Source organism: Phascolarctos cinereus, unplaced genomic scaffold (genome assembly GCF_003287225.1).
Source record: "Phascolarctos cinereus isolate Bilbo 61053 unplaced genomic scaffold, phaCin_HiC Scaffold_2;HRSCAF=192, whole genome shotgun sequence".
Taxonomy (NCBI): Eukaryota; Metazoa; Chordata; class Mammalia; order Diprotodontia; family Phascolarctidae; genus Phascolarctos; species Phascolarctos cinereus.
The window spans coordinates 54,983,696-55,001,902 of record NW_027555625.1 but is presented as its reverse complement, the minus strand read 5'-3'; the positions used below and the strand labels follow the sequence as shown (position 1 = coordinate 55,001,902).

Below are 18,207 nucleotides of genomic sequence, written 5' to 3'. Positions count from 1 at the left end.
TTTGCTTGACCATCTGCAGATGTGAACACACAGAGACCCAAAGAGAAGGGGTAGAAAGAAAGGAAGAAAAAAATCTCTAATGGGGTCAAATGGGAGTGTGGAGAAATGAATTAAAATCCTAAAGTAGAGCTGGATCCTTGAGCCCTCACATAAATTCGTTTGCCTATTAAAGAAGAAGAAAATTACCTTACAGTTAAAAGTAAGGGATAGGAAGGGATTGACCAGAAACTGGAAATTCGAGGAACCTCGTATTCAATGCAGTCACCCCCAGTACTCCCCTACACTAATACGACTTTATTACACTGAAATTGCTCAATGCCTTCCTAAAAGCTCCAAAAAAGGGGCTCTGGAGGATTAAGAGGTAGTCTTGTCTCTCCCGCTGACCAGCTGTGTGACCTTGGGCAAGTCCCTTCCCAATCTCTCTGGACCTCAATTTTCTCTCCTTTAAAAAGAGAAAGTTGGACTAGAATCAGGAGTTCTTAAACTGAATGAAGTCTGGGAATTTGTGTGTGCATATATGTGTGCACATATATGTATATGTGTATGTAAGTGTACCTGTATATACATATACATTAATACATATGCATTTATGTATAAAGCATATGGACACTTTCTCTGAACATTTTTAAAGGAATCCATGTATGTGTGCATATGCATTTGTTTCCTATGTAATCCTATGTATTTCTGGGCTTTTAAAAAATTATTCTGAGAAAGGGTTCGCAGGCTTCACCAGCCTACCTACAGGGTCCATAACACACAGAAGATTAGGAATCTTTGAGATAATCTCAGATTATGTTATCTTGATGGCCACTTTCATCTCTATGGATATATTGTTACTTACCTAGAATATGTTTCTTGAGGTCAGGATTTACTTGATTTTTGTCTTTATTTATATTGCAGAGTTTAGCAAAATTCTTGGTACATAACAAATGTTTATTGACTGACTCCAAAATCGTGTCTCTCCTGAGAACCTGAACAGCTGATGTCTCAAGTCTTGGATGGGCTAAACCTTGAACATCCACAATATATGTATGTAGGGAAGGTGAGAGAGCCCCTAGTTAGGAGGAAAAGATATTCAGGAAAGGGGCAAGGCTGACTGCTTCCCATGAGCAAGCTGACCCCCACGCACACAGACCTCACCACCACCACAGGCAGACATGACCCATTCTTCACTGCCACCATCATCAACCAGAAAAAAAGTATTTGACTCATTCTCCACTGGGGGCAAGGGTGAGAATTGAAAGAAAAAGGCATTTTTTTTCAGCCCTTACTTCCTATTTGAAATAGCCAGCTATGTCTTTTTTATCCACTAGTCCATATCCTTCTCTCTAATGAGAGTGAAGGCATTTCCCACCGATGTCCCTTTGCTAGAATGTTCTAAAATTCTCCTATGCACAAGTTTCTAGTTCCTGTTATTACAGAAACTTCATTTTATTTCAGGGAGTCAGTGAGTGGAGGGGGGTAGTGGGGAGTGGAGAGAAATTGCCGTGTTGTAAACTAAATATAAAATCTGAAAAAGCGGCCGATCTGGCTGGAGAAATTGGGGAAACCGACAGACAAAATATACAGTGTAACCAAAGTCCATACCTTTATGAGACACCAAAAACTGCAGGTACAGATGTATTGGAGACCTCCAAAGTCCTTTCATTAGGTACCTGATGAATTTGACATCTAGGATGATTGCACCCTAGGGAACCCCCCCTCCAAAAAGCTTGAAAAACAAGTTTTATTAACCTAATAAAATGAAAAGAAAGAAAAAAATTCCTGTAGGAAAAAATTGAATGGCAGAATAAGTGCAAGAAAATGCAATAAATTAACCAACTTTTAATATTTTTAAGGGTAGTTACTGGTATGGTGATTCTCAAGAATCATGCAACTACTAGGAGAAAAAAAGCCTTCCCTCTCTGCTCCAAAGTTGGTTTTTAAAAACATATATGTGTTATAGTAAACACATTACAATAAAATACATTATAATAAATATGTTATAAGAATATATAATATTTATAACAAAATATAAGAAGGATTTTAGCTTTGGGACTTTTAAAACCATTTTTTAAACTTACTTTTCTCTTGTTACAGGAAAAGGTTCTTAAGCTGAGATTCGTAAATTTGCTTTGTTTTGATCTCTGTATTGCAATAGAATTGGTTGGCTTTGTAATCTGACATTTTATTTTATTCCTTTAAAAACATAATTCTGAGAAAGGGTTTCACTCAACTTCCAAAGATGTCCGTGACAACAAAAAAGATTAAATATCCCTATGCCAAGCTAGGAAAAAAAGAGAAATAGATAAAGTCGCAGAGCATTCCAGCCACCAAGAGACCATGTCATTATCTAGTCCAATCTGTTCATTTTATAGAGAGGTCACTTTGCAGCCCAGAGGGGGAAAAAAAAAAAGGGAGAGGTAGGGCTTGCTATTAATGAAGCAGCTAAACACCTGGGTCAGGAAAACCTGAGTTCAAATCCAGCCTCAGACACTTACTAGCTGTGTGACCCTAGGCAAGTCACTTAACCTCTGTCTGCTTCAGTTTCTTCATCTACTAAATGGGGCAAATAATAGCACCAACTATTATTCAGAGTTGTTGTAAGGACTGAACATTGGTAAAGTGTTTTGTAAATCTTAAATCTCAGTCTAAATGCTGGGGAACAAACAGCGAGTAAGCAGAAAAGCCAGGATTACACCCTCAAACCGGGACTATTTCCATGAAACCCCAAGGGGAGAGACAACAAAGCTTTCAACAGGAGAAAGGATCCTTCCCCCCTCTTTTAATGTCAATGAGAAAGTAAGATTTGGTGCCCCCCAAATGTCTCACTGTCTGAGCCTTCCAAAGAAAAGAATAATGAATGATATCAAATAAATCAAGCATGCATAAACGTGACAGGGTCTCTTTTATACACAAATACCTTCAGGGATTGTAAAGTCTGAAAGCAGCAGTTGTGTGTCTAGGGTAGGTACAAGGCCCTCACTCCAGGCAGCTGCGCCATAAATAATACCAGCCAACAAACAGCTTCTTACTTTTCCTGAAACTTGCTGCCGCTCCTGTGCCCAGCTCACATTGGCTGCCAGCAGATAAAAACTCACCATTTCCAGTCAACTCCAATCGTGGACAAACTCAGGCAAGTGGGGCTGTTCTCTTTTAACTGCTCCCTCCCTCCCTAAATCTGCAGTTATGCTTCAACCCAAAGAAAATGGAATGACCTATTATTCTCTGAATTTCAGAGGAAAAGTCTTTCCTCCCTTTGTTATTTACATACTGAGTCTCAACCAAAATAACCCAGAGGCAATGTGAGCAGGGTCTGAGTCCCAATAATCCTGGAGTCTGGGGAGTTCTGGAAATAATTTCAAAGGAAGAAAAGGCTTCATCCAGGCCCAGTCCTGATGAAGCGATCACATCCTCTTACGGTACAAGTGACCTACAGATACTTCTCAGGAGTGGGAGGGTGGGGAAGAGGGAAATGGAGGCGCCATTGCTAAATACATCCACTATAGGCCAGTCACCAGCCCAATGGGCAAAGCCTAGCTGTCAAATTAGAGAATTTTTGAGTTGTACTTCCCGGCTGGGTGACCCTGGGAAGAACCTCAGTCAACCTCTCAGTGTCTACCAGGCAACTACATAAGGTACAAAGGAAGAAAGGTTGTTTCCCTACAGCTGGTTGATTCAATGGATAGAGAACTGGCCCTGAAGTTAGGAAGACTTGAGTTCAAATCCAACCTCAGACACTTACTAGCTGTGTGATCCTGGGCAAGTCACTTAACCTCTGCCTCAGTTTCCTCATTGTAAAATGGGGATAATTACAGCACCTAACTACTGGGGTTGTTGTGAGGATTAAATGAGACAGTTAACTGTAAAGTGCTTAGCACAGCATGTGGCACATTAAAGAGCTACATAAATGTTAGCTATTAATAATATTAGCTACTCCCATGAAGTCACGTGACCCCTCCAAAAAACAACAACAACAACAACAACAACAGGGAATCACAGAAATCAACTCCTGTAAGGTCAGTTTTGTTTTTCATCTTCCATATTATTTCCTTTCACTATGTGAATGCTGGAAGTAGGTCCTTTTACCACCCTCCCATCTTTCAATGATCCACTTTCTTGGTACCCCGCTCCACCCTTCTTCACTAATTGTGAATCTTTCCGTAGGGAGGCTGCTGTGTGCACAGTCACCATGTGAAACTTCCATAGCAGTTAGGGCTGGAAGGGGTCATCTAGTCTTACCCCTGCAAATGGAGAACATAAGGGCCAAAAGTGAGAAGTTACCTGCCTGAAGTCATATAAGTCACATGTAGCAGAACTGGGTCCAGAACCCCAGCCTCTGGACCCTCCAGCCCACTGCTTCTCTCACTATGGGGGCCATCTCCAGCCATCCTAACCTATATCTTGCCACTGGACCCAGATGGCTTTGGAGGAAAGGGTAATAACAGGTATTTTTGCACAGCCCTCCTCACTTAAATTCACTTCACTGGCATGTCCTGACATCACCTTCCTGATCTCACAGTACTCTTCAAGAAGGAAGGACAAACAACAACAAAAACAACAACAATCCTGTCACTCTGCTATGCTGAGAGGCTGTGTCAGCCTGGAGCATGGATAGGGGTCAGAGGACCTGAGTTCAAATCCCGATTCTGTCACTACCTGTGGACCCTGGATATGTCACTTTATCTTTCACTTTTTTTAAATTGTAATAACTGTATTTCAATAGCTATTTGTCATCCTGTGTATTTTATTTGATGCATTTAAGTCCACGACTCTGAGAAGGGTTCATAGGCTTCACCAGACTGCCAGAGAGGTCCAGGACACACAAAAAAGTTAAGAACCTCTGGGCTGCAATGTCTTCTTCCCTTAAATTGGACAGTTGGACAGTATGCCTTCTTTCCTCCACCAGCCTCAGCTCTGTCCTGTATAAAACAAGACGCTCGAAAGACGCGATCTCTAGGTTCCTCCCCAGCTCTACATTCCATGTTTTCCCATCACCAAACTTGAGGAGCACAAAGAGAAAACCCCTCTCCCTGTCTCCACCCAATTTCCTGGAAAAAGATGAGGTCAGTGAAAAAGGAAGGCCAGAGCAGGAAAGGGTTAGGAAACAGTAAAGGCCAAAGTACTTTATTCACCAAACCAGTGCTGTAGAAATGAAGACTATTGATAACCTATACACGGCTCTCTATTGAGGGAAAATGCACACTGTAGCCAGAAAGACTGATTTCCCAGGCAGAGAAAAACACTTTAGATTTGTGGGTTGGTTTTGTTTTGTTTTGTTTTTTAACTTTAACTTCTATTAAAAAAAAATAAGTTGTTTAAGCAAGATTTTTCTCCTCAAGCCCATCCCCCAAAACCTGGATCCTTCAAGCTGGAGCATGGACTCAGTCTTTTCTCGTTTAGCTGTATTAACACCTTAAACAAACTAGCACTCAGCTACCCTCAAGGAGGTCTGCTCAGCCCTATTTATAGTCTAATGCTCGCTTGTCAGCCAGTATTAAGGTTTTAATTCCACTTGCACACTTGGATACCCAAAAAGAAGGGCCTGAGTCTCGGCTCTTCAACTAGCCACAGTTTTAAATTGATGTGAGAAAGCCGTTCTATTATCAGCTACTTGCTAAGAGTTTCAAGTGTCTGTTTACCTGAAAGCCTCCAGGACTGCCTTAGGACTCCCTGGGAGTCTTGGAGGGGAGAGGTGGGCCAGGCCTCCTTGCTCAGAGAGAATGATGGGTCTGATGAAAATAGAGAGAGATAAAGGAGACAATTTAGTACAATTCAAACCTGATTCTCTTTGGAGGGCTAAAGGGCTGTGTGGGCTTTTAAGAAAAAGAGGACAGGCTTTAACTAAGGGCTTATCTTTCCCCACAATTAAATGGACAAAGTTTAGGAGCGTGTATAAGGAAATCATGTCGAAATTATTAAGCAAAAAAATAAAATGTTTTCCCAAGCAATTCCCCCACTCCATTTCCAGGACTGAATAGAAATGATGGCTCAGATTTACTGTCTACTTTTTCCCCTCACAACAGCCCAGAGAGAGGAAGTGATTTTTGGTCATATTTTATTGCTTTTTTTTGTCTTCAATTCCCCCACACCCCTGCCCAAGAGTGGCTACCATTAGACACAAATACATACATACATACATATATATATATATATATATATATATATATATATATATATATATATATGTATGTATGTAAAAATCATTCTATCTATAATTTCATTATATATGGGCAGTGTGAAAACCCGCTCTACAAATAGAGAGCATCAATTGTGGTTCAATTTATAGTCTTAGACAATTGTCTGGAACCCTGACAGTATAAGTGATTTGCCCAGGGCCACATAGCCAGTCCATGTTAGAGGCAGGGCTTGAACCCAGGTCTTCCTAACCTTAAGGCCTGCTCTTAATCCATGATACCGTCTTGCCTCTCCAATAATGATTATAGCTACTAAGGCTTGACAAGCACTCAATTTATTATTCTCATGTCACAGAAGGGGAAGCTGAGGCTAAGTGATTTCTTTCCCAATCAGTGTCTGATTTGGGACTGGCTTTTCTGACTCTGAGACCAACTCTATTTCCACTACCAGGGTTGTTTAACCTGGCATCCGAGAGTATGTGTTTTCAAAAAAATAATTTGATAACTGTTTTTCCATATAGCTGATTTTTTTGTAATCCTATGTATTTTATTATACACATTTAAAGATATGTTTCTGCAAAGAAGTCCATAAACTTTAACACACTGCAGAAAGAGTCCTAGGTCCAAAAATAGTTAAGAACTTCTTCACTATACCATGTTGCCCTGAGCTGGAAGACTGGGTCTTAGAAATCACCTAACCCAAATCTTTCTGTTTCCAGATGAGGAGACTGAGTCCCAGAGAAGGGATTTGCTCGAAGTCAATCAGCATAGCTGGGAGCCTGACTCCTAGCTCAGAGCTTTTTCCAAAATAAGAATCTTTCAGCAGAGCTAAGGATTTACTGAAGGCACACACTTCAAGGAATGGTCAAGTTCTTTGGCCAATGACTGTGGGAAGTACAAAAGCATACAAGAAACCCCTCCCTCTCTCCTTTAGAATCCTTCTTCTCTCTGGCTCCAGTTCAGAGACCCCTTTCCCAAACGGGTAGCCTCTCAGGAATTTAAGTGAATGCCTCTTAACCCGAGGCCTTCACTAGACAACAAACAGTCTCTAAGTACTGTAATCTAAGGAGGCCGGTGCTAGAAACTCTCACTTAACACTTGCCTAAAGTGTAATGTTGGCTGTGAAAGGCAGGGAACCTGGGTGGGATAGGGCCCCTCAGTTCATTCTCCAGCAAAATAAATTTAGAAAACAGGAAATGGGTGAGGAAACGAAAGTGAGAAACTGGTTTTGGGGAAGGTTATTATGGAAAACAGGCTCACCTTGCCCACTCATTTAAAGGTTTGTTTCTCAGCAGCATCAGAAATCATTATATTCATAGGCACCAGTTTTAAAAGAGAGGAGAGCATACTTTGAAATGTCATCTGGTCTCAATATACTTTCTCTAATGACCCTGAAATGCAGTATGAGAGGCCATGGAATCTCTCCATGGATGTTTTGAAGGAGAGGGTAGATAACTCAGCTATCTTTTCGAGATGGTTCAGGGACAGTATTGCCAGAAAGTAGTGGTTAGATTAGGTAACATCCCAACCTTTTACATCAGTGATGGAAAAATATGCCTGAAAGATGGCACTAGGTGGCTGGTAATCTTCAGAACCCTCTCAAGATACCTGAGGAGATAATAGCACCCTATCCCCCTCCCTTTCTCCATGGCTGCCAAAACTAGAGAGAGATTTGTCCTATTTACCATTAGGTTAGGATTCTTGGAGAGAAGGAAGTGAGGAGTAATGAGAAATAAAAATTTGTCTACCCCCAATCAAGCTCTCCCAGATACACTCCTGAATGATGAGAAACCTTTGTGGTTAACCACATGGGTCAGTCAGAGATTGTCCACAAGCCTTGCAAAGGGATGGGGAATGAACAATCAGCCTCCTCCTCCTCATTCAGCTATTAACTCATGTGATCTGAACAAGTTCCTTCTCTCTGGGCCTCAGTTTCTCCTCTGCCCAGTGAGATTAGAAGTAATAATTTCAAAAATGCCTTCCACCTTTAATATCCTCTGAGAGTCTAGCTGTTAACTATTCCTCTTCTGTCATTTTCCGGTCATATCTGATACTTTGTGATCCCATCTGGGGTTTTCTTGGCCAAGATACTAGACTGGTTTGCCATTTTCTTCCTCAGGTTGTTGACTGGCTGGCTGTCAAATCACCTAACTCAAAGATTCTACCTCCCCTCCCCCACCACACACACACTATTTATAACTGCTTTTATCAGCAGTGATGGTCCAGCTTCCTAAGGACACCCAATAACGCTGACACCAGAGTCAGCGTGGAAATCACTGCTCATTATCTGGTGCCTTGGGCTCTTCAGGAATGAAAAGAATGCAAGGAATTTGGGATGATTTCCTTAATGTAACAGTAGAAGTCAAATTCATACAAAAAACACAGAAATATTGCACAAGAGATTTCTGTCCAGAGGATATTAGGATTCTAGAGGGTCCCACTCCCTCAAAGGACCACAAATTCAGCCTCCCAAGAAAGCAAAAGTAGAGCTGAGAAATCCCTAAGAATCTTTCCTCTTGCCCCAAACCGGTGGCATTTCTTTTCAATCCCTCTCAATTGGTTAAATGCTGAGCAGGCAGTTTTATCAAGGCTTCCTCTAGCCTAGCATTCATTCCACGAGGCCCCATTCATTATCTTTCTCTGATTACCTAACACTCCCTCAACACAGCCCCTCAAAGCTGGCCTCATAGCTAAAGCCTTTGGTTTTTCTGGAGGGCCCCTTGACAGCTCCCTTCAGTGGGTCAGTAACCAAGACCACACTTAACAGTGGCTCCACACCTAGTCCTGGTGAAGGTGTGAAAAAACAGGGCCCCAGCAGAGTGAAGCCCAATCCTGAGCTGTGTTTACTCACCCCTGGAGATGGACTTGCTTGTGCTTTCCCCATTTCCAAATCACATCGGGTCTTTGCTTCTCTGCCTGGTCTCTCCATCTGCTCAGGTCTGTCCTTAGTAAAAATAATTACTAAAGAAACATACCACTCCATATTTCACACCATTCTAGCTTGTATGTCAGCACAGATCCCAGAGGGCTCCAGATGATTTTCTAATCTGTTTTTCTTATGGTTTGTTTAAAAATGAGAAGTCTAACCCAAGTATTAGGTAGGAAAGGTTTCAACCCCTTGTTTTACAGATGAGGAAACCGAGACCCAGAAAAATGGTGTCACTCCAAATCACTCAGACTCTATCCCAATTCTTTTGACTCTGAAGCCAGAGCTCTTTCCTCTAAGAGATGATTTGGTCAGGATGTTGGCTTCTGCCACTGACTGGCTACAGGACCAGGACCTCTATGGTCCTCAGTTTCCTCATTTGTAAAAATGACTAGATGGCCTCTAATCTCTTCTAGATCTGAATGCTATTTGGCTTGATTTCAAATAGCCAGGGGCTATTTTGAAAAGAAAGAAAAGAAACAGAGAAACAGAGAAAAAGAAAAGAAAGAAAGAAAGAAAGAAAGAAAGAAAGAAAGAAAGAAAGAAAGAAAGAAAGAAAGAAAGAAAGAAAGAAAGAAAGAAAGAAAGAAAGAAAGAAGGAAGGAAGGAATGGAGGAATGGAGGGAAGGAGGAAGAAGGGAGGAAGAAAGAAAGGAAGGAAGGAGGGGAAAGAAAGAAAGAAAGAACAGAAAGAAGAAAGGAATGAAGAAGAAAAAGAAGAAGAAAGAGAGAAAGAAAAGGGAAGGAAAAGCTAGAGAAAGAAAAATGACACAATCTTGTATAGTTCTTTTCACTGAAAAGCATTTGTATTCCCACTCCCAATACAGTGCCTGGCACACATTATTAGTCACCTAACAAATACTTCTTGACTGCTTGATTGATCTAGATATGAATGAAAACTTGGAGATCATGCAGAACCATATCCCCATTTTATAGATGAAAAACAGAGGCCTGGAGAGATTAAATGATTTTCCACAACTGCATGCTCACACAAGTTCTGGATAATGAATAATGCTCTCACATTTTTTCAGTCACCAATGGAGTGAAGCAGAGCTGTGTGCTTGCTTCCATGCTTTTTAGCACGATGTTTTCAGCAATGCTGTCATACGCCTTCAACAAAGATGAAAACAGCATTTACGATGCTGCCAGAAAATTATTTAACTTATAAAGGCTATAAGCCAAGACTAAAAAGAAGGGAGAGTTGGTGTATGACTTTTTGTTCCCAGGTGATTGTGTCCTTAATGCAGCCTCTGAGGCTAATATGTAACAGAGTATGGATAAATTCTCTGCTGCTTGTGTTAACTTTGGCCTGACAATCAACATGAAGAAAACAGAAGTTTTCCACCAACCAGCACTATACCACCCGTACATGGAACCAGTGGTTACAGCCAATGGAGAAATTTTAAATGCTGTGGACAAGTTCATTTACTTTGACAGTATGATTTCCAGGGATGTACACATAGATGATGAGGTTGATACACACATTGCCAGAGCTAGCTCATTGTCTGGGAGGCTCTGAAGGAAAGTATGGGAGAGAAGAGGTATTAGGCTGCCTACCAAAGTGAACCTCTAGAGGTGTGCTGACTTTATTGTTGTATGCCTGTGAAACCTGGATAGCATACTGGCGCCATGCTGGGAAACTGAACTGCTTCCATTTGAATTGTCTTAGGAAGATTCTGAAGATTTCCTGGCAAGATAAGGCACTAGACATTGAGGTCCTTTCTCAAGCTAAACTGCCAAGCATTTGAACTCTACTACGGAGAGCATGACTGTGATGGGGCGGCCACGTTGTTCTAATGCCGAACGTACGTTTACCTAAAAGACTATTTTACAGAAAACACACAGGGCAAACGCTCACATGGAGGTCAGAAGAAGTGATACAAGGACACAGTCAAGGTCTCCCTGAAGAACTTTGGAATGAATTGTGAGACATGGAAAACATCGACACAAGACCACACGGCATAAAGTGCCCACATCCAAGAAGACGCTATGCTCTATGAGCAAAGCGGAATTGCAGCAGCTCGAAAGAAACACTAGATGCACAAATTTAGAGACATATCTACCCCAAATGTTCATATGGACTATTTGTGCCTGACCTGTGGTAGAGCCTCCCAAACTCACACTGGTCTGATCAGCCAGTCAGATACACTGTACCTTGACCCCAACATAGTGATGTCATTTTGGTCCTCCTCAGGAATGAAAGACCACAACCACCATCATTCAATTTTAAAAGGTCTTTTTACTACGTACTCAATAAAAATTAATAAAAAAAGTTTCAATATATGTAGAACAAAAAAGAAAATTGTATAGGAACCATGAACTGTTACATAGTTTATTTAAGTGTAATATTTAGTTTAACAAGGTAGTAACAAAATTATTTTGTGTCCCTATTATATTTTTTAAATTTTCTCCTTATCTCCAACTATTACATACATAGCTATAGATACACATATATTATATATATATATACCTAATATATATATATATAATATATATTAGTCAAACATAATTACTTGCACATGTCCATGGTCTGCCCCCATTAGATTGCGAACTCCTTGAGGGAAAGAACCGCATGCTTGACCTTCCTTCTATCCCTAGCACTTAGTGCCTAGTACATAGGAAACACCTAATAAACACATGCTCAATTGATTTGTGTTTTAAATATTCAATGGATTCTCTTTTCTTTCTTTCTTTCCTCCTTCCTTCCTTCTTTCCTTTCTTCCATTCTTTCTTTCTTTCTTTCTTTCTTTCTTTCTTTCTTTCTTTCTTTCTTTCTTTCTTTCTTTCTTTCTTTCTCCCTTTCTCTTCTGTTATCTCTATCATTACACATTAAGTCATCCCACCCATCTGTCCGATAGAATCCCTGCCTTGTAACGGGTAAGTATGTCAATCAAAACACAACACTGAATTGGCCATGTTCAAAATATATATCATTCTGTACCTTGAATCTGTCCCCTTTTTGCCAAGAGATGGAAGGCATCCTTCATCATGAGTCTTCTGAGATCATCAGAGTTCTGAAGTCTTTCAGCATTGTTTGCCTTTAAATTATTGCGGTCATCATGTTGATTAGTCTCCTGGTTCTGGTCATTTACTCTGTATCTGTTCAAAAGTTTTCCTAGGTTTCTCTGAATCCATCATATCATCATTTCTTATATCACATTAATATTCCATTATACTCATTATACCATAATTTGTTCAGTGATTCCTCAATTGATAGGAACTCACTTTGGCTCCAATTCATTTTTTTTTATTTTAACCAATGAATATTTATTGAGTATCTACTATGTTCAAGACACTGTGGGGATATAATCTGGGACTTTAAGGTGCTTACAGTGTAGTCACAGAGACAAAAGCCAATTCACGGACAGCTGTAGGAGAAAATAGGGGAAAGTCCATAAAAGATGCAGATAAAGAGTTCAGAGGTTTCTATAGTGATATCACATCTAGTTAGAGGGTATCAGTGAAGGCTTCATGAAAGTAAAGTGAAGGCATATGAAGTCTATCTTGAAATGGATAAATTTGGGGGAAGGGATTAGAGAAAGGTTTTCTGAAAGAGAAAGCAAAAGAAACAGAGTCAGGACAGTCCTGGGAATGTTCTAGGAGCTTTTAGGTAAGGCATCATGGCAGGTAGACATAAGCTCAGATTCTGTCCCCAAAATTTGCTAACAGTGATTATGACCAATTCATTTAGCCTCTTTGAGTTTTAATTTCTTCATCTATAAGATGAAGAGGCTCAAATAGGTTGACCCTAAAGTCTCTTTCAACTCTAAATCTATGATCCTATAAGAGTTTGACTAGGTTTAGGGAGGGCAATGAGGCTGGAAAGGTAAGTTGGCCAGTACAGTGCCTAGCACTAAGGGATTATATAAATGCTAGCTATGCTAGGTGCTTAAAAATGATTATTAACTAGCTGAAAGTTGGAGTATGAAACTTGCAAGGCTTTGAAAGCTGGACAAGAAGTTTGTAGTTAATTCAGTAAACTTAAGAAGGCTTAGTGAGATGGAAATAACCACAGAATTATTAATACAGAATCTCAGGCTCTACCACAGAAAGGACAGGAATTTGTGATTCTACTGATTTGGGGAAAATTACTGGGTAAGGCACCTTCTCTGTGACTTAGAATCTTAGACAGTTGCAGAGGATGAGTGATTTGCCCAAGGTCACGTAGCAGTGTGAATTCGGGTCTTCCTATCTCCAAACCCTGCTCATAACCCCAAGAGAGGCTGCTTCTCAGAACACAGGGTTGCTCAGCTAATAAGAAGGGTTAAACTCTCTGTATTTACATCAAAGATCCAAGAACCACAGGACAAGACAATAGAATGTTTCCATCTAGAAGTCAAGAAACTTCTTGAAACTCTGGCTTCCTGATACGTAGATGCTATATTTATCTTGACGCCTCCATCCCCTGCTCCCTACCTTGACAAAACTAAGAAGTGGAAGGGAAAGGGCCACAAGAGAAGAATCATTGTGTTGTGGAGTGTGAAGGAAGCTGAGAGATCATAGGGAAGACCACCTGGCACAGTTGATAAAGTGCTGGGCCTAGACTCAGGAAGATCTGGATTCAAATATGGCTTCAAACGCTTACTAGTTGTGTGACTCTGGGCAAGTCACTTAACCATGTTTGCTTTAGTTGCCTCCTCTGTAAAATGAGCTGGAGAAGGAAATAGAGAATGACTCCAATATCTTTGCCAAGAAAACCCCCAATGGGGTGGAGAAGAGTTGGACAAGATGGAAATGACTAAACACCAAGAGATCATAGGATCCTAATCCACAGGCATAAGGTTGGAAGAAGCCCTAAAGATCATCTAGTCTAACCCAGCCATTTTACAGATGGGAAAACTGAGACCAATGGAGAGAATATGACCTACTCAAGGTCACGTAGGCTGTACCTAGTACGGCCAGGATTAGAACTCAGTTCTTGTGGCCCCAAGTTCAGTATTCTTTGCAATGTATCATACTGATCTCCTAGTTCAAGAATTCTCAACCTGGGGTCCACTGATAGAACTCAAAGAATCAATGAACTTGGGTGTGGGGGGAAATTATATCTCTGCTTTCGAAATCTAATATTTCCTTCAATTATTTAAAATCTAATATTTCCTTCAATTATTTAAAATTTCAAATAAAATTAAAATCAATTATTTAAAATTATAAAAAATTATTTAAAATCTCAGAATTTAAATTCTGAGAAAGAGTCCCAAGGTTTCCCACTCCTGGCCAAGGAGTTCCATGACACACACATACATACAAGATTAAAAAGCCTCTGAACTTAGCAATCTCCCTCATGTTATAGAGCAGGAAATGGAAGCCCTGAGAGAAGAGATTTTGTCCCCTGTCATCTACTTAGAAAGTGGCAAAGCTGGTGTTTAAATTGATATCTTCAGACCCCATATATCATGTGTATTCCATTATCAAATAATCAGTTTGGCCAGAGATGGCAGAGAAGAAGATAAAGAAGGAGCAATTCAAATGAGAAGAAATGCTGGTTTTATTCCATAAATTAAAAATAAAATAAATATTTTTTTAAATGAGAAGCAGGCATGATTGGCTCCTTTCAGGCTGAATGACCATTTCCTCAGGTGCAGTAGCTGTGGCTAAATACCCATTATAAACAACTGGTATCTCCAGTAAGCTTCCTTTTTAAGTCTTAAGGCAGAGCAGCCTCGTGAAGCGTGGCAAGCAGGGTGCTTGGCTTTTCAAGGAGGCTTTCCAGCTGCTAGTCAGTCCCTTCTGGTGGGATTAACTGTAGGATACCATGCAGTATCTAGTTCCAGGGCCCCCATAATAAGTAACCAAAGCTGCCACACAGGAATAGGAATTCTCTCCCTTCCTCCGAAGTTTGGATTTGCAGACAGTTGGCAAGTGTTTTCTGGGGTCATGTTTTCCACAGGTTCAAAATGTCCAATTTTAAGGGCCTCCTTCTAGGGTTTCATGGCCTGTGCCTTTCACACATGAGAAGAGGGTGAGGCTTCACTTACGTGTTTATACCAGCCTTTGGAAAACCCTCACTGGGGGCTGCAGAGACAACTCCAAAGAACCTCGTTCGCACAGTTCACCTCTGACGTCCCAAAGCCAGCTGTCTTAGGCCTATCCCCACATAAATAAGCAGAATCTGCCAACCATGCCAAATGGAGTGTTAGTTTTGAAATGTGGACTCATTTCCCGCCAGGGGTTGTCATAACGTTCCCTCCTCCTGAAATGCCCTTTCTTTCCAACTCTGCCAGTCCAATTCTGACCGATAGGTCCTTCCAGACCCACTGCGGATTTCACCTCCTCACATTTCCCATTTCTATAACTTTTTTAAGGCTTAATAATAATAACAGCTAGCATTTACACATCCCTTAGAGGTTTGCAAAGTACTTCCCTTGTAATACCTGAGGTAATCCTAACCACAACCCCAGAAGATAGGTGCTATTGTTATCCCCATTATACAGATGAAGAAACTGAGCCCCAGAAAGATAAATGAATTAATTTACCCAAGGTCTCATAGCGGCAATGGTGGGATTAAAACTTGGCACAGGGCTTTAGTAGGTACAAAAAAAAATGTATTAAATTGATTTGAATTCCAACTTCAAGTCTGGTGTTCTTTTCTTTTATTTATGCAAATCTTATCTTCTCAATAAGATTATGAGTTCTTTGAAGGCGAGGACTGTGGCTTAAGAATCTCTGAATCTTCCATACCACCTATCATGGCATTGTTGCTGTCAATAATGACAACCATCATGGCATACTGCATGTGGAAAGAACCCAATCAGTATCTATTATCTAACTGATTACTGGACCCTACACAAGAGTTGAGTTAAGGGAGAAAGGGCTGTGGGACTTCAGGCTGAGGGGGCCAGTTGGGAGCCGCTCCCAGGGTCCAGCCTGGGAAAGCAGGGGGCGTGGGGCCTACTCGCCGGAGCCGTGGATGAAGACGGGCTGCCTCTAATGGGTCAGGCATAGACTTGACCAAGGTGTCAGCAATTCAACAGAAAAGGACTGTTGCATTTCTGAACCAGTTTGTGGTACATACCATACAATTCCTCAACCAATTTTCTACAGTTTGTGAAGAGAAACTGTCAGCTCTTTCTCTTCGGATCCAACAAATTGAAACAACCCTCAATATTTTGGATGCAAAGCTATCATCTATTCCGGGGCTAGATGATGTTAAATTTGAAATATCAACTGCAAATGTTAGTGGTGTTACAAATGGTCCTGAAGCCCCCTCCAGTCAACAGTCATCTCTGTCTCCTCAATCTGAGCAGAACAGTGTATAAGACGCTGGACCACAGAAATGTGAAGCGGCAGCAGAACATATCGTAACTGTAGCCAAGGGTCTAAAATATGCCAGATATCTCAAAACAGTTCAAGTGGGTGTTCCTGTGATGGCAATAAGAAACAAAATGATATCTGAAGGACTGGACCCAGATCTTCTTGAAAGGCCAGATAGTCCAGTGCCTGATAGGGAAGGTGAAGCAAATGCCAAAGAGAGTTCAGACAGTGAATCCTCTTTTAGTGACTGAACTTCATGTTGGCCTTATAGAATTTATATATGTGTGTGTGTGTGTGTGTGTGTGTGTGTAGAAGGAGGGATGTTTTGACAACTTATATGCTTTAGTCCTAAGGTAAAATCCATTTTTATTATATTAGAGGGTGACAACTTTCAGAGATCACCTCTCTTACAAAATATTTACTAGACTAAGATTTTTCAGCTCTTCATAATGGCTTCTAATCACAAGCTGAAAAAATATTATCTAAGAATCATCTGAATTCGTGAAAATTTTTCTATAATGCCTAACTTGAATTTTATCTGACCCATAAAGGAAATAATAACCAGCCATACAATCAGTCAAAAATTATTTCTATGTTTTAAAAACGCAAAGGTTTTTTTATTAGCATGGTAGATGAGTAACTTGACAGTGTGCATCTTATTACCACATGGAAGACTCTATAACCCCAGTATACCTGAACAAGTAAAAAGTGAATAGCCTACTTAAAATAAAGCATAATGGTATTACAAACTGAAAAAACAAAGAGTTCAGCTAACTATCATGCCATAAAAAATAACAAGTATAAAAACACAAAGAAAGTTGGAAAGACAAATGAAGTGATTATAAAACAAGGAAGAATAGAAACAAATATTTATTAAGCATCTACTATTGCTAAGCACTTTCCAAATATTATTTCATTTGATCCTTACAACAACCCTGGCAGGTAGGTATAATTTTCACCTCCATTTTACAGTTGAGGAAACTGAGGCATGCAAAGGTTAAGTCACCTGCCCGTGGTCACACAGCTAGTAAGCATCTAAGGCAAGATTTGAACTCAGGTCTTCCTGACTCCAGGCTTGGTATTCTATCCACTGTGCCATGTGGCTGACTCTAAAATAAGCCAGTGTAGATAACAGATATGAAAACTAAAACCCTTCCCAGTCCCCCAGGTTTGTAACTTAAGAGTCATCTTCCACAGTGTCCCCAAGTTGTCAATCAATTGTGAAGTCTTGTTCTACCTTTGCAAACTCTTTTGCCTCTCTCTCCTTATTTCCAATCACTCAGTCACCACTCTGGTCCAGGATCTAACAACCTTTCAAGTGGATGACTTTAAAAGCCTCCAAATTGACATTCCTAATTCCTGTCTTTCACCTCTGCATCCCATCCACCACACAGCTGCCAAATAGATATTCCCAAAACACAAGCCAGTCACATCCCTACTCAAAAATCTTCAGTGGCTCCCCATTCCCTTAAAAACTCCTAAGCCTAGCATTTAAGGCTCTTCACAATCCAACTCCCATCTATCTTTCTGGCTTTATTTCATATGACTCCTATGAGCACATAACCTCCTAGGGAAGCCTGTGTCCTGGATGATTCTACTTCCTGTTTGCGTCTTCTTTCCTTTGGGACAGGACTTTTTGAGACTTCAAAAGGTTGGAGAAACAAAGGTCCCACGGTGGGAGTCCATGCTAAGGTTTATTGGCAGCTGAACCTAGTTACCCAGATCAGCATTGGATCAACCCAGCAGCCAAGGCACTGTGTCCTTCAGCAAAAGAGCAACTCATCTACTATTTATGCTGCAATCAGAAGTGAACATGGTGGGGGCAGATGACTGGTAGTAATCACTCCAAGTTTGAGCCTGGTGTCCCCAGGACTAACATGGTAGAAGGGATAGTGTGTTCTGCCTACCTTCAAT

The 18,207-nt window shown here is 40.7% G+C and overlaps 1 pseudogene; it reads left to right on the top strand.

The window, feature by feature from the left end:
- The first annotated feature begins 10,363 nt into the window (after window positions 1-10,363).
- On the top strand, window positions 10,364-16,544 carry LOC110210495 (WASH complex subunit 3 pseudogene; annotated as a pseudogene).
- Window positions 16,545-18,207: the final 1,663 nt, after the last annotated feature.